General features: G+C 41.3%; 1 protein-coding gene and 1 pseudogene across 1 annotated transcript in view; one reads left to right on the top strand and one right to left on the bottom strand.

Moving 5' to 3' along the window:
* Ube2d2 (ubiquitin conjugating enzyme E2 D2) overlaps window positions 1–15,962 on the top strand; it is a 65,359-nt gene that overhangs the window by 5,974 nt on the left and 43,423 nt on the right. The gene's annotated exons all lie outside the window — the stretch shown is intronic.
* Window positions 9,865–10,783, bottom strand: LOC104855042 (annotated as a pseudogene).

Genomic DNA, 15,962 nt, shown 5'->3' with positions numbered 1-15,962 from the left:
AAAAAAAAAAAAAAAAGAACCAAAAAACAAGTAGACATTTTAATGATGTCATGCTAGTTATAGTTAATATTTGTTATACATAACTTTAAACTAAAGTGATACCAGGATCAGGATCATCACTTGATCTATTCTGTTTCTGTGATAAAGATTTTAATGGCTACCCGCCCCCCAGTTCATTGAGACAGGGTCTCTCTATGTAGTTGAGGCTGGCTTGAACTCACTGTGTAGCCCAGGTTGGCCTCAAACTTGCAGCGATCGATCCTTCTGCCTCAGCCTCTGAGTGCTGGGATGACAGGCTTGTGCTACCATGCCTGGCATCTTTCCCTTTTCTTTTTGTACTGTGTATTGAATCTAGAGCTGTACATGCGGTAGTCAAGCTCTCTGCCTGAGCCTACACACCTAACCATTCTTTTTTTACCGTGGATTGAACTTGGGTCCTTGTGCTTGCGAGGCAGGCCACCGAACCGCTGAGCTAAATCCCCCGCCCCAACCATTCTTATTTTTTAATACTGAGTCAGGTTCTTGGTAAGTGGCCCAGTGGCCTTGAACTTGCCATCTTTCTGCCTTAGCTTCCTGAGTAGCTGGGGTTACAGTCATGCACCACCATGCCTGTCATTGCTAGCTTCTATTAATTAAGGTTTCTTGTAAGACAAAACAAGGTTTTCAGTTATACCTGGACTTTGTTGCACACAGCTATAATCCCAGAATCTGGAGACTGAGGCAGAAGAGTCTGAAGTTCAAAGCTAGCCTGGACTACATAGCAATATCCTGTCTCAAAAAAACAAAAAAAGACAAACTGATGGTGATAAAGGGCAGGCCAGTAGTAACCAAAATGAGCAAAGGACTATGTGGGAAGCTAGAACTAGAAAATGTATGTGTTTGCTGGGGATTTAGCTCAGTGGTTCTGCTGCCTGCCTCACAAGCGCAAAGTCCCAAGTTTCATCCCTGATACCAAAAGAAAAAGAAAAAAAAAATGCATGTGCTGTCAATGAGGGCAACTGCTAGCCAGATCTCAACCAAATGTTGCCATGGCCAGGCTATCTGGGGCCAGTGTTTTCAGATCTTAAATCATTTAGACCAAATTTCCCATTATTATTTTAAAGTTTAAAAGCATTGTTTTGTGTATACGGACCAAGCTAAGTGCTTTTTTATTAAAATTCTAATTGAAGCTACTCATGGTGGCACCTGCCTGTGGCCCCCAGCACTCAGGAGGCTGAGGCAGGAGGATCACTGTGCATTTAAGACCTGCTTGGGCCACATAGTGAATTCAAGGCTAGTCTGCCCTACAAAGCAAGACCCCCATCTCAGACAGACAAACAAACAAAAAAAGAATAAATAAAATTCTAATTGAGTTGCTGAAGTGTATTGCTTGTGTGTGTATAGATATTTAAAGGGATGGGATCTTGGGGCCTGAGATTAAGCTCAGTGGTTCTGCCACCTGCCTCGCAAGTGCAAAGACCTGAGTTTGATCTCCCGTACCAAAAACAACAACAAAAAAACAAAAACAAAACAAGAGATGGGATCTTACTGAGGTTGGTGGCACATTTCTATAATCCCAGCACATGGAAGACTGAGGCAAGCAGGCTGTTGTGAGTTCATGGCCAGCCTGGGCTACACGGCAAGACCATAGCTTAAAAAAAAAAAAAAAAAAAAAAAATACAACCAGGCCAGGGATTCAGCTCAGTGGTGCTGCCGTATACCTCAAAAGCACAAGGTCCCAAGTTCGATCCCCAGTACCAAAAAAACTCCAGAAAGACATACAACCAAAAAAGCCTTGGCCAGGGGCTGGTGCTGTAGTTCACTGTTAGAGTGCTTTGGGTTTGTTCCCTGGCACCTCGAGGTGAGTGTGGAGGAAATCCTTTGTCATGGAGGTGGTATCATATTGCATTAATACTATCAGAGGAGAGGCTTGGGGTATATATTTTCAGTAGTGTACTTGCCTAGCGTGCACAAGACTCTAGATTCAATCCCTGATACTGCCACACACAAAATTAGAGGTAAGGATTGAATTCCTATCAAAATGATAGAAATAATTAGCAAATAGTTTATAGTGTACTGCGTACTTTAACAAGTGATTGGCTGAAGATGACTATTTAATGAGTTCTTTCTTGGAAAACAGACTTTGGAGACAGGGTCTTAATGATATGTTGTTTAGGTTGGCCTCAAACTCAGTCCTGTTTCAGCTTCCCAAGTGGAGTTCATAGAAATGTGCCACTATGATCAATTTAAAATAAAGACTCCTTTTTTTTAAATCAGGGATCGAACTCAGGACCTTGTGCTTGCAAGACAGGTGGTGGAACAACTGAGCTAAATCCCTGGCCCAGATCTTTCCTTTTTAAAAATTTTTCACAGTGCTGGGAATTGAACCCAGGGCCTCTGTACTGAGCTATAACTCCAGGCCTTTCTTTTACTTAATATTTACTTAATATGTTTATTTATTTATCTAATGATAGTGAACGTTGAACCCAAGACCTTCACACTGAGCTGCACCCCCAATTCCTTCCTCCTTCTTTTCTTTTTCTTCTCTTTTCTTTCTTTCTTTCTTTCTTTCTTTCTTTCTTTCTTTCTTTCTTTCTTTCTTTCTCTTTCTTTCTTTCTTTTCTTTCTTTTCTTTCTTTTCTTTCTTTTCTTTCTTTTCTTTCTTTTTTCTTTTTTGAGATAGGAACTCACTATGAGGTTCAGGCTAGCCTTCAGCTCACAGCATTCTTGCCTCGGCCTCCCCAGTGCTGGGATTACAGGTATGCACTACCCCAACTAGAACTAGTGTTTTGTTTCTTGTACCATAGGAAATACACACTAAACCACACAGGGCAATAGGACGTCTTATTGATAATTTTTCCCCTGTTGGTGATAATTCAGATTAGATCCATAACCTTTGTACTGAGTTACATCTCAAGCCCTTTTTATTTTTATTTTTTTATTTTGAAACAATCTTGATAAATTGCCTAGGCTGGGCTCGAAATTGAGATGTTCCCATTTTCCTCCCTGAGTGCTAGAATTACAGGCATACATCCAACATGCCTTGATAAGCTTCTTGCCATAGATAGGTACTCTTGTGAAGATTATGGAAGGTAATACATAGTGTTAAACCCATGGCCTTGCACATGTTAGCCACTCTACCACTAGGCTACATTCCAGCCTTTTTATGTTTTTGAGACAGGATTTTGTTAACTTGCCTGGCCTGGCCTCAAACTTGGGATCCTCCAATTACAGGTTTGTGCCATGACATCTAAGTGAGAATTACTGTTTTCTTTTCCATTAAGAAAAGATTCTTAGGCAGGCACAGTGGCACTTGGTTCTGGTATTTGGGAGACTTGAGATAGGAGAATTGCTTCAGCTCTGGAATTCAGGGTTATTGTGGGCAGCACACTGAGACCCATCTCTTAAAAAGTAAAATAGCTGGGCTGGGGATTTATTTAGCTCAGTGGTTTCGCCACCTGCCTCACAAGCGCAATGTTCTGAGTTCAATCACCAGTACCGCCCCCAAAGTAAAATAGCTAGATGTAGTGGCACATCCTGTGATCCTGACACTCCAGAGGCTGAGGCAGGAAGATAGTAAGTTCAAAGTCAGGTTGAGCTCTATAGGAAGACTCTGTCTCAAAAAACTCCTAAAATCAAAATAAGAAAGTTAGAGCTCAGTGGTAGAGCTAGTGCTTAGGTTGCATGGACCTTTAGGCCCCATGACCACCAAAAAAAGGAAAGGATTCTTTGCTTTACAGAAGATCATTAACTTGGGCAACTTTGGCTCTGCTTGCTTAGCATGTGCAAGGTCCTGGGTTTAAAGTAATTTAAATAGTGTCGTCAAGGATAACTTACCTAGAATTTTCTTTAAAGTCTGTGTGTATTATATTGCTGACTGATTAGAACGAGGTTTTGACAATGTCCAATTCTAGATATTATAGTCCAAGGAGAGATGGTAGTTAAAATATCCTAGGCAGTTCCTGGGATAGGAATTCCTGATTCATGCCTGATGCTGCCAGGAAGCTCTGAAGCCCTCATCTTTGATTTTTTTTTTTTTTTTTTTTTTTTTTTTTTTTATTGGGTACCAGGGATCAACCTCAGGACCTTGCCCCCTGCAGGGCAGGTGCAGTGCCACTTGAGTGAAATCCCGGCCCTTTGCCTTTTTTTTTTTTTGCCTTCATCTTTGAAACACAGGCATACACACACACTTGGTTTTTTGTAGAAATAAAGTCTTAATTCTTAGGTTCCCAGCTAATCTCCAGAGGCATGTTATAGAGAAGTAAAGTACCATTTCTTCTTCTGTCTGCAGAGTTAAGTGAGACTTCAGTAGGGCCAGGGATTTAGCTCAGTGGTTCCTCCACCTGCCTCATAAACACAAGGTCCTGAGTTTGATCCCCAGTACCAAAAAAAAAAAAGTTCAAATTTTAAAATTGTAATGTTAGCACTATAATGCGTCATAGAGCTGCATTCTGAAAAAGACCATGTGGGTTGCTAGGTAAAACTAGGACTGGATCAAAAACCTGGATTTCTTGACTATATCCAGTATTTGTTTTAGAAGGCCATGTGTTACCCTTATGTAGCTATTTAGATATTTCAATCCAAAGAGTGACTTCTTTTTCTTTTTCTTTTTTTTTTTTGAATAATTGGGTATTTATTTATTTTGTGGATTTGTTTGTTTGTTTGTTTGTTTGACACAGGATCTCACTATGTAGTTGAGATTGACATGGAACTATGTAGCCCAGGCTGGTCTTGAACTCACAGCAATCCTCCTGCCTCAGCCTCCCAAGTTCTGGGATTATAGGCATGCACCACCAAGCCCAGTAATAATTGGGTATTTGAATTATGTTCTGGAACCTTAAAGATACTGTGTTGCTTTCAACTGTGTAAATTTGGGGGTTCCATCCTCCATATATCTTTCATCAGTCAGATGATTTTATTTATTTATTTTGGGGGGGTGCTGGGGATCAAACTCAGGACATTGCACTTGCAAGGCAGACACAGTGCCACTGAGCTAAATCCCTGGCCTCAGATGATTTTTTAAATCTCTACAAAAGATTAAGAATTTCTGTCCTGCCAGGCTTGGTGATACACGCCTGCAATCCCAGTATTTAGGGAGGCTTTCAGAAGGTTGGCAAGTTCTAGCTAGCCTGGGAAATTTAGCAATTTAGAAACACCCTGTCTCTCAAAAGGTGGTGTAAGTACCTGGCGCTGTAGCTCAGTATGAAAGCCCTGGATTCAAAGAACCCACTCCCCAATATTATAGAATCTAGCTGAGCATGGTGTTGAATGCCTATAATCCTAGCTACTTGAAAGGCTGAGGTAGGAAGATACAGCAAGTTTGAAGCCAGCCTGAGCAATTTAGTGAGCATACTCCCTGGGTTCAATCCCAGTATGATGATGATGATGATGATGATAATTTTTTCTTTAATCTTTTCAGTAGTTCTGTGGGAATTCTGTTTTCCCAGGTTAGATGAAAAAAATAGAGATATAGAGAAGTAAACTTGCTGTACATTATATGGTTATGGTAGAAAGAGCCAGAACTCAAATGTAGGCAGTGTTGACTATAGAGCCAGTGCTTCTCCAGAGTTGCCTGTCTTAGTCATCTTGTCCCCTCTTGCATGGAGAAACTTCACTTTTCTTGTCAGACTATTGCTTTCCGTCCTATTCTTCTGGGTTCTTGCTCTCTAATAATTCTCTCTGCTTTTATATTTCCAATAACTTCTCTAATTTTCCCAGCGGCTAAATTCATCTAAAATTTTCCCCCATCCTAAAAAAACAGTGGAAGAATTGGGAGGGAGAGTGTGCTGGGGATGAACCTGAGGAATTACTCATATGAGGCGAGTGCTCTACCACTAGGCTGTACCTCAGCAAAAGAAATTTTGACTTAGGCTCCTCTGTTAGAGCTTCTTTGGAAGTTCTTTATTGCTCCTATCTGTGACATCTTGGTGCTGGAATTTTTCTCTTTATTTTTGAAGCACTAGGAGTGGAACCCAGACCTTTGTACATGGTAGGCAAGTGTTCTACCGTTGAGTTACAGTCATAACATTAGTGCCAGAAACTTTTTTTTTTTTTTTTTTTTTTTTTTTTTTTTTTTTTTTTTTTGGCTTTTTATCCAGGGTCTCACTGTGTAATTCAGAATTAACTTGTGGCAATACTCCTTCAGCTTCGAGTGCTGGGATTACAGGTGTACACTGTCATATCTGCAGTGTCAGAGCTGGGCATGAGACCCTGTCTCAAAAAACAAAAACAAATAGAAGCTTGGAAAGAATAGTCCTAGAACTGTTTAGGGAGGTCATTAATTATTACTTAATTGCCAAATTCAGTAGATATCTCAATTTTTAACTTTTTTTGGGGGGTACCGGGGATTGAACTCAGGTCCTTGCACTTGCAAGGCAGGCCACTGAACCGCTGAGCTAAATCCCCGGCCCTCAATTTTTAACTTTTATATACAATAAACATGGTCTATACTCATTTTCCTTACCTTTTTGATTTTTTGTTTTGTTTTTTCCCATATCAGGAATTAAACTCAGGACCTTGCACTGGCCAGGCTGGTGCAGCACAGGGTCTTACTGTGTAGTTCCTTGAACTGGCCTTAAACTCACTATGTAGCCCAAGGAGGCCTTTCACTCTTAGAGATTATCCTGCTTCAGCCTCCCATTTGCTGGGATTACAGGCATGTGCCACCATGCCCAGCTTCGCTTACCAGGTGCAGTGCTACTAAGCTATATCCCCGGCCCCTTATCCTTTTTTTGGGGGCGGGTGCTGTGGATCAAACCTAGGACCTTCTGTGTACTAGGAAAGCACTCTACCATTGAACTTCATCTTCAGCACTAACACTTCCTTTGTCATGTATGCACACCTGTTTTTGAAACAAAAGCCTTGCTGTGTACTTCAGGCTGCCCTTGAACTCACTATGTAGCCCAGGCTGGCCTTGAACTTGCAGTGGCCCTTCCGCAGCCTTCCAAGTGCTAGTATTATAGGCTTTTTTTTTTTTTTTTCTTATTGGGGATTGAATTTAGGGCCTAGCTTTAAGGTAAGTGTTCTGCCTAGCCATTCTTACTTTTTCATTTTAAAACTGGGTTTTACTAAATTTCCCAGGCTAGCCTTGAAATGTCATTCCTCTTGCCTTGGCCTCTGAGTAGTGGGATTATTAGCTTGTGCCACCACATAGTCTCTAGAACAACTTTCAAACTAATATTGATGCACGAATAGTATTCCTGAAATAATGCCCTCATATTAAAATTGACAGCCCTCTGCTAGGTGCTTATACTGGTGGTCCTAGCTGCTGGGGAGGCTGAGGCAGGAGGATCCCTTGAGCCCAGGAGTCTGAAGCCAGCCTGGGAAGGGTAGTGAGACCCTGTTTGGGGGAAAAAAAAGATACCTCAAATAAATTAGAATATATAACCAAAATATAATATTACAATAAAAAATTAGAGAAACTTTCTTTTTTTCTTTTGGTTTTTTGAGACAGAGTCTCACTATGTAGTTGATACTGACCTGGAACTCACTCTGTAGCCCAGGCTGGTCTTGAACTCACAGCATCCTCCTGCCTCAGCCTCCCAAGAGTGCTGGGATTATAGGCACACGTGTGCCACCAAGCCTGGCCTAGAGAAACTATTTAAAACAATATCAAGATGAAACATCTGCAGGGTGTGGTGGTCTGTGCCTATAATCCCAGCACTCTGGGAGCCTGAGATAGGAAGATCACAAGTTCAGGCCTAACCTGGGCAATTTGGGGAGTGTTTCAAAAAAGGGCTGGGAATATAGCTCAGGGTCAGTCAGTACTTCGACTGAATGAGTGAAAGAAAATGAATGAATGAAAGAAACATGATGTAACATCTTTAATTTTCATTTTTAGAAAGTACCAATTAAAAATACATTTTCCAGGGCTGAAGATTTAGCTCAGTAGTGCCACCACCTACCTCGCAAGCCCAAAGTCCCGAGTTTGATCTCTGGTATAAAAAGAAAAGATTTTTTTTTCCCAGCAAGAGCTGGAAGCTGAGGCAGGAGGATTGCCATGTTTGAGGCCAACCTGAACTATATAGCAAGACCCAGTCTCAGGGGGGAAAAATACACATGCGTGCGCGCACACACACACACACACATATGCACGCCTACATACATACATATTGTTTACTATTATGTTTATGTATTTTTTTTCCAGAGCCAGGTGGAAAGCCTGTAATTCTAACTGCTTGGGAAACTGAGGCTAGAGGACATAGCAAGCTTGAGGTCAACATGGGCAATTTGGGGAGATCCATTCTCAAAATTGAAAAATCAAAAGCACAGGGAATATAGTTGCATGACAGAGATGGTTTATCTTTCTGTGTATCTTTTCAGTACTGGGGATTGAACCCCTGGCCTTAACACTGAACTGCATCACCATCCTTTATTTTGTTTTGAGACAGTCTTGCTAAATTGCCTGGAAGAGGTTAAAACTTACCATGCTTATGCCTCAGCCTCCCAGAGTGCTAGGATAAAAGGCAAGTACCACCACACCTGGCTGGCCTGGAATTTTTGATGCTTCTGCCTCAGCCTTCTGAGTAATTTGAAATTTCCAGTAGTTGGGCTACTACTGACATTATTTATTATCCCACAATGGACAAATTACCTAATATTTCTAAAAACTGGAAGGGTATATTTTGCTTCTGTTTATATTAAAACAATCTTAACTTTTTAAGCAAGAATCAAAGAACTCTGGGGATGGTGGCAGACACTTGTAATTCCCAGGAGACAGGAGGAGGAGGATTACTATAAAGTTCAAGGCCAACCTGGGCTACATAGCAAAACCAAAAACCGTATCCCCTCCCGCCCCTACCAAAAGAAAGAATAAAAGGACTCAAGTTCAAAAGGAATAGATTAATACATGTACAATAAACCTTCTTCTGAAATCTGGATGGAAGACTTCCTGACCCCACAATTCTTGCATTCTGTGTGCACCTAAAACCAGCACCACTGGATGATGCCAAGGTCTATTGCAAGCTGGAGCAGTAGCCAAGTTCCTACTCTCTTGGTTCTAAGGTTCGTATGAACCAAATCCTGAAGAACAACTTGCCTAGGCTACTGCCGTTCTGGAACATGGTGCCTGGGGTTCTCGTCTCAAAGCAAAGTCTTGCACCTTGGCAATTTTGAGGTTGAAAAGGGCGAAGTCCTACTGGTTCTTGTGATGTCCTCAGTCCATTTTTCCTGCTGTCTTCTGTAATACTTGGTTTTGTCTTGCAAGTTGTTTCGGCAACCAATTTCTCCTTTTCCATCTATGCAGGCTGAAACTTCATTGGAGCTTTCTTTCTGGCCAAACTCAAATTTTGTTTTAAAACATTCTGCTGGGCTTTTTGCTCTTGATTCTCAACATAAATCTGGCTACTAGCCCCCAACAGTAGCCATGCCACCACCTCAACATTAGACTACCTTGAAATTTCTTCAAGATTAATTAGTCCACTATCCTTAATCTTGGTCTCAGGCAAAGTCTCTAAACATGAGCAAAACTTTCTGCCAAGGCATAATACACATTGTCTGGAGCCCAACAGCCAATGCATTTCTTCTTCCCAACAGAAATCTGAACCTGGTCTTTACCAGCAGCAGTTCTATTAGTATTCTGGTCATCTGAGCTCTGACCAGAGTTTCCATCAAGTACAGCTTAAGGTATACTGAGGCTGCTTGCTTGTTCAGCCAGCATCTCCAAACCATTCCAAACTTCCCACAAGCCAGTCCCAAAGGTTCCTAAACCACATGATCAGGTGCAGTCACTGCAACAGCCCCACTCCCAGTACCAATTTTGTTTTGGTTACTTTTCTCTTTGCTGGAACAAAATAGCCAACACCCACCCACCCACAAGTTAAAGGAGGAAAGGTTTATTTAGTTCACAGTTTGTAGAAATTTTAGTTTGTAGTTGTCTGGCTCCAGGCCAGGGTGGCATGGCAGAGAAGGGTATTGCAGAACAGGCAGGTAGAAGGTGGCATCCCTCTGTCTCATACCTTATCCTTGCACCATGAATCAGTCCCAGCATTACACAGCCTAGTTCCAGTGACTTCTGAAAAGCCTCACCTGTAGTCACAAGAGGCTTTGGGGGAACATCCATACACATGCCATAATGGCCTTCCAACACTAGGATTATAGTTCTGTCCAAGCCAGACTATCACTTGATGTGCAAATTTCTTGAGTCATTCTACCACCCCCCCCAAAATGTTTTATTGGTCTTTTGGACAGAAATGGGAATTTATTTGCTAGGAAGGATGATCACATCATACTTCTGCTAGAACCAGTACATGGCCTCCTCTGCTGATTCTGTGTTTGGCCCCAATGTAGCCTGTCCTGCGTTTCTTGTCTGCAATGCTGAAACCTGACCTACCCAGCACCATATAGAAGTCAAGGCCATAGATAACCAATTCTTTGGTCATATTTGATGCCCAGATCAATATGGTCCTAGACCCCAAAACCAAAGTTTCCAGTATCTGAGAAATTATTTTTCCTTAATTCATACTCTCGTACCTTTAGACCTTTCTCCAGGATTTCTTCTGCCTTGGCCCCAAAGATTGCTGTGAGTGGACAGCAATCTTTTCATTTCTCCTGGTGCCAGAGGATCTGACAGTGTATCTAACTTTAGAAGATACAGGGGTCTGGCCTGTGTGCTGCTCCAACAGCTTGGCTGCCCTGGTCCATCTGTCTCCACTCTCCCCTACAGAAATGTTAAGACAGTTTGTGGATGTGAAGTTCTTGCATAGGGTTCTCCTTTTCACCTCGATCCTGCGCCATGATGGAGAACAGGAAGAGTCATACTACTGCTTTATAACTGCAAAAATAGCATGGTGGCACAGGCCCTAGAACCCAGCACTCTGAGGGTCTGAGGCAGGATTGCAAATTCAAGCCCAGCCTTGGGAACTTAGTGATTTCATGAAAACTGTCTCAAAATAAAAAATTTAAAAAGAGCTGTGGATACAGCTTGGTATGAGGATCCTTTGGTTCAATCTGTAGTACTACAGAAACACAAAAACCTGGAATAATACATACTATGGGGTTACTTAAACATTAAAAGTGGGCAAATATAGAACAAATAATATTGATAACTTCATTACTACAATACATATTAATTTAAAAATACTGCTGTACTATATAAAACAATTTTAGTTGATCTTTCTCAGTCATTTTCTTTTGGTCTTTATGAATTCTTTCCTTTATGCAAAGTATGCTGTGTCCTACCCCACCCTTACCTCTTCTTAAATTATTTATTCATATTTGAAGATCCAGCTGAAGTGACTTCTGAGGTTACCTCAGGCATACCAGAAGCCAAAAGTTTTACTATACTATAATACTGTTTCTTAGTATATAGAACTGATTATTACTCCTCTATGCTGAAATTTTTATTCATTCATTTATTTATTTATTTATTTATTTGGTCTCACTATGTAGTTGAGACTGACCTGGAACTCACTATGTAGCCCAGGCTGGTCTCAAACTCACAGTGATCCTCCTGCCTCAGCCTCCCAAGCGCTGTGTATGACCTGGAACACTATGTAGCCCAGGCTGGTCTCAAACTCACAGTGATCCTCCTGCCTCAGCCTCCCAAGCGCTGTGTATGCTGAATTTTTCTGAGTAAAGTCCCTGTCTTAGTCTTTGTATTCCAAGTACTTTATGCAGAAGTAGGCATCTAGGTTTGCTGACAACATTCAGTGAATGCCAAGATAAGGTTGTGTGGTGGTAGGAAAAAAATAGAACTTTCTAGCAATGTACTGATTTAAGTTCTTGTGTTGTGGCTTTGTAGAGTGGAGATAATGTCAAACGTTTTGCAAGCCTGTGGAAATTATAAGGATAAGTGCTTGACATTTAGGACTCTACAGAAAGTGTTTTGTTGTTGTTGTTGTTTTCTTTTGGTACTGGGGATCGAACTCAGGACCTTGCGCTTGTGAGGCAGGCACAGTGCCACTGAGCTAAATTCCCAGCCCTTGTTTTTTTTTCTTGCAAATATGCTTGGCAGTTTGTTTTATAATACCCCAAATGTGGAGGCAACTCATATCTATTAATAGAAGAATGCATCAACATGTAGAATAGCCATACAGTGGAGCATTATCCAGCAATAAAAAGGAACAGATGAATCAAGACATGGTGGCACAGGCCCTCATTCCAGCACTCTGGAGAGGTGAGGGAGAAAGATACTAAGTTCTAGCATAGTCTGGGCAAGTTAGTAATTTAGCAGCATAAATAATAAAAAGTCAGCAGGATATGTAGATCAGTGTGTAGGCCCTGGGTTCAGTCCCTAGTACTGTATTGCAAAATGGGAAAAAAAAAATCAAGGGCTGGGAATGTAGTTCAGTAGCACTGTGCCTGCCTGGCAAGCACACGGTCCTGAGTTTGATTCCCAGTACTGAAAAACAAAACAAAACAAAAAAATGGATAAATAGTAAATATCTTCCACATATCAGTTAATTCTGCTCCAGATTCATTCTTCTAATACTTCCTATGCTGTAATGAGCTGGACTTCTTAGACCTTTGCATTAAGCACAATGTTAGGCTTTGTCAATAGAGGGCACTGTTGGGACATTGTTAAAGGAAGGGGCTTCTTGAATCTGGTGGTCTTTTTGAAGGGGGAGGTTAAATATTAATTATCACTGTCTTAACTAGCCAATAATGTGCCCCGTGGAATTGGTAGAGTCTTGAAATCACCTTGTTACTACCACCTGAAAGTCAAATCAAGAAATTTCTAATATGAAAATAAGTTTGGGCTGGGGATGTAACTCACTGGCGCCACACCTGCCTGGCAAGTGCAAGGTCCTGAGTTCGACTCCCAGTACCCCAAAAAAAGATAGTTTTACAATATTTCTTTTTGGTTTTGTGAGAGAAAGTCTCACACTGTAATTCAGGCTGGCTTTGAAGTCACTATGTAGCCTTGGCTGGCCTCAAGCACTGGGATTACAGATTTATACCACCTTGCATGGCACAGTATTTCTAAACCAGAACTGAATCCCACATTGGTTTTTTTTTTCATACTCATTTAATCTCCATCATAGTTGTAAGGTTGACGCCATAATGATACACATTTGACAAAAAAGGAAATCAGAATTGAAAAATCAGGTGGTTCACCCAACTATACATTTAGTAGGTAGTAAGAGTTAGATTCAAACCCACATTTTTCTACAGTGGCTTTGTGGGACTAAAGAGTAGTGTGCTTGTATACCCACACACACAAACTTTGGCTAGCATCCACTGGTTTCATAAACAGAAAACTAATGAGAGTTGGGTGTTCTAATTCTACCATAAGCCCCACTTTACTAGCCTACATTTTCCTTTCTTGTTTTTCATGTCAGCAACCTTCAAAATACTGTCACCTTAGGGCTGGGGATTCAACTCAGTATTGCTTCATCTGCCTCACAGGTGCAAGGTGTCCTGGGTTTGATCCCTGGTACCGGGCAGAAAACATCAGGGCGAAAAGAAAACAGGGCCCTTCCCACTGAGCTGCATCTCTAGACTTTTTGTGGGGAGGGGCATGGGGAGGAATGGTTTCACTTAAGTTGCTCAGGCTGGGTTCCATCTTGGATCCTCCTGCCTCAGCTTCCCAGAGTGCTAGTGCTAGGATTGCAGGTGTGAACCACCATGACCCAGCTGGTGGGATATTTTTGTGGTCTAGAATTTTGAAAACAATTCTGTTAATGTTACGTTGTAATCAAAGTGTCTGCTGTTATCCTTTGAGGATTTTTCCCACCCCCTGTAGATGCCAATAGGAATGGTGACATTTCTTTGTCAACTTTTTTTTGGGGGGGTGGGACTGGGTATTGACTCCGGGGCTTTTACGCTGAGCTATATACCCCTAGTCTTTTCTTCATTTTTTATTATTTTTTATTTTGGTACCGGGAATCACACTGTGGTCCTTGTGTTTGCAAGGCAGGTGCCAGAACCACTAAGCTAAATCCCTGGCCCTCTTCATTTTTCATTTTTTGACAAGGTCTCACTAAGTTACTCAAGGTAGACTCGAACTTGTAATCTTCCTGCTTCAGCCTCCCAGAGTGCTGGGGTTACAGGTGTGTGCCACAATACTCAGCCTTTGCTAATTTTTGAAGGGATTATGTCAGTTAAAAACTTTGAAGTCTAAATTGATTTTTCAAAGAACTTCGATGATATGAGCATAGCAATAAATCTCTTAAAATATAGTCCCTTAAACTGGATGTAGGAGAACTACAAGCCTGAGCTCAACCTGGACAAGTTAGCAAGATCCTGTCTCAAAATATAAAAAGGGCTAGGGGATCTATCTCTGAAAACCCTAGGTTCAATCATTAGTACCACAAAAATCAAAAACAGCTGGGGGTGAGCTGGGGATTTGGCTCAGTGGTTCCACTGCATGCTTTGCCTGAGTTCGATCCCTGGTACCAAAAAAACAAAACAAAAAACCCAGCTGGGTGTGGTGGCACATACAGGAAGGTCTAGAGTTGAGACCAGTCTGGTACATAGTTCTAGGACAGCTGGACGACAGAGCAAAACCCTGTCTTTAAGCAGATGTGGTGGCACACACCTGTAATTCCAGTACTTGAGAGGATGAGGCAGGAGGGTTGCTGGGAATTCAAGGCCAGCCTGGACCACATATGGGTAGTGAGTTCAAGGCCAGCCTATACTACAAAGTGAGACCCTGTCTCAAACCAAAAAAAGAGAAAAAGATGGGTCACTAGTCTGGATAGCAGCAGGTGGTAAGTCCAAATGGTCATTAAGCAGCAGGTAAGTTGTTAAATGAGGAATATTTGTATATTAGACATCGTATTATCAAAGCAGTTCAATGAAAATGATTTGTTTTTCTTAAGAACACTTGCTGTCCAATAACCTTTACAGTAAAATAAAGCATCTACCAACAAATCATCACATCAGCTAGGTACAGGCAATCTTAATCTGTTACATGTCGGAAAAGGCAGGGATGAAAATTATTCAGAAAATCCAGGATATTTTATGATATAACAATGATATAGAAAGTGCTCATCAATAATCATGATGCAAGGGCCGGGGATTTAGCTCAGTGGTGCCACTGCCTGCTTCATGAGCACAACATCCTGAGTTTAATCCCCAGTACCAAAAAAAAACCACGAGTGCAAACAGATGGAATACAGACATGATCTTTAGCAAGTCAGTAAAGTATCTATTCCCATTCCTATTTTTCCTCACATGCATCCTTTCCTGGGATCTTAGTAGCTTCCATGGATTCTTCAAGATTACACTGATGCCACAGTTGATGTTGCTGGGAGCTGTGTTTTGAGTATGCAGTTTTGATTAATGAAAGAGTTTCTGCAGGTCACTGCAAGGGACCAGTGAAACTAAACTACTGCTGATGAGATATCACAGAACCATGGACCTGCTTGAGTCTGTCAAAATCATTGGAAATGCCAAATAACCTTGACAGTGAAACTGGCATTGATGGAGTCACTGTCCACCTCTGCAGTAAATTGGAGGATAGAAAGACATCTATAGTATGTACTAGAGCAGCTCACTAGCCAGGAGTGTGAGACAAAAATTAAGCAATATAAAACAGTCACAGTCAAGAATAGCCATGATAATTGTTCAATTTCCTGTGGTTTGAAAAAGTGTATATATAAAACTCTTGAGAAAATATGTGCACCCATAGGAGACATTTATACTTATCAAAAAGTTTCAAAGGCAACATCACTTCTAAAGAGTTTATTTCTGAGAATTTAACTGAATCAGTTTTATTATCACCAGCTTCTAGAAGCAAATAGTCCTTAGAAGTGAGCCCAGGCCAGGCATGGTAGTGTAGACCTGTGATCCCAGCCCTTGGGAATCTGAGGCAGGAGAATCATTGAGTTCAAGGCCAGCCTGACCCACATGGGGAGACCCTGTCTCCAAAAAACAAAAAATAAAAAGTCCAATAAAAAGAATGCACTGATAAATTTTTCTGGCCCTTTGGCATAGCTCTTCTGCCTGTATCAAATATGATTGACATCTTATAAAACCATCCAAATCACTCCCTTCTGTATCAAAACAAGCAAACCAAGTTCAATCCCTGGTACCAAAAA

The sequence above is a fragment of the Fukomys damarensis genome, unplaced genomic scaffold (genome assembly GCF_012274545.1).
Source record: "Fukomys damarensis isolate Sample0158 unplaced genomic scaffold, DMR_v1.0_HiC HiC_scaffold_3, whole genome shotgun sequence".
Classification (NCBI taxonomy): domain Eukaryota; kingdom Metazoa; phylum Chordata; class Mammalia; order Rodentia; family Bathyergidae; genus Fukomys; species Fukomys damarensis.
This window is presented reverse-complemented; position numbering and strand designations above follow the sequence as displayed.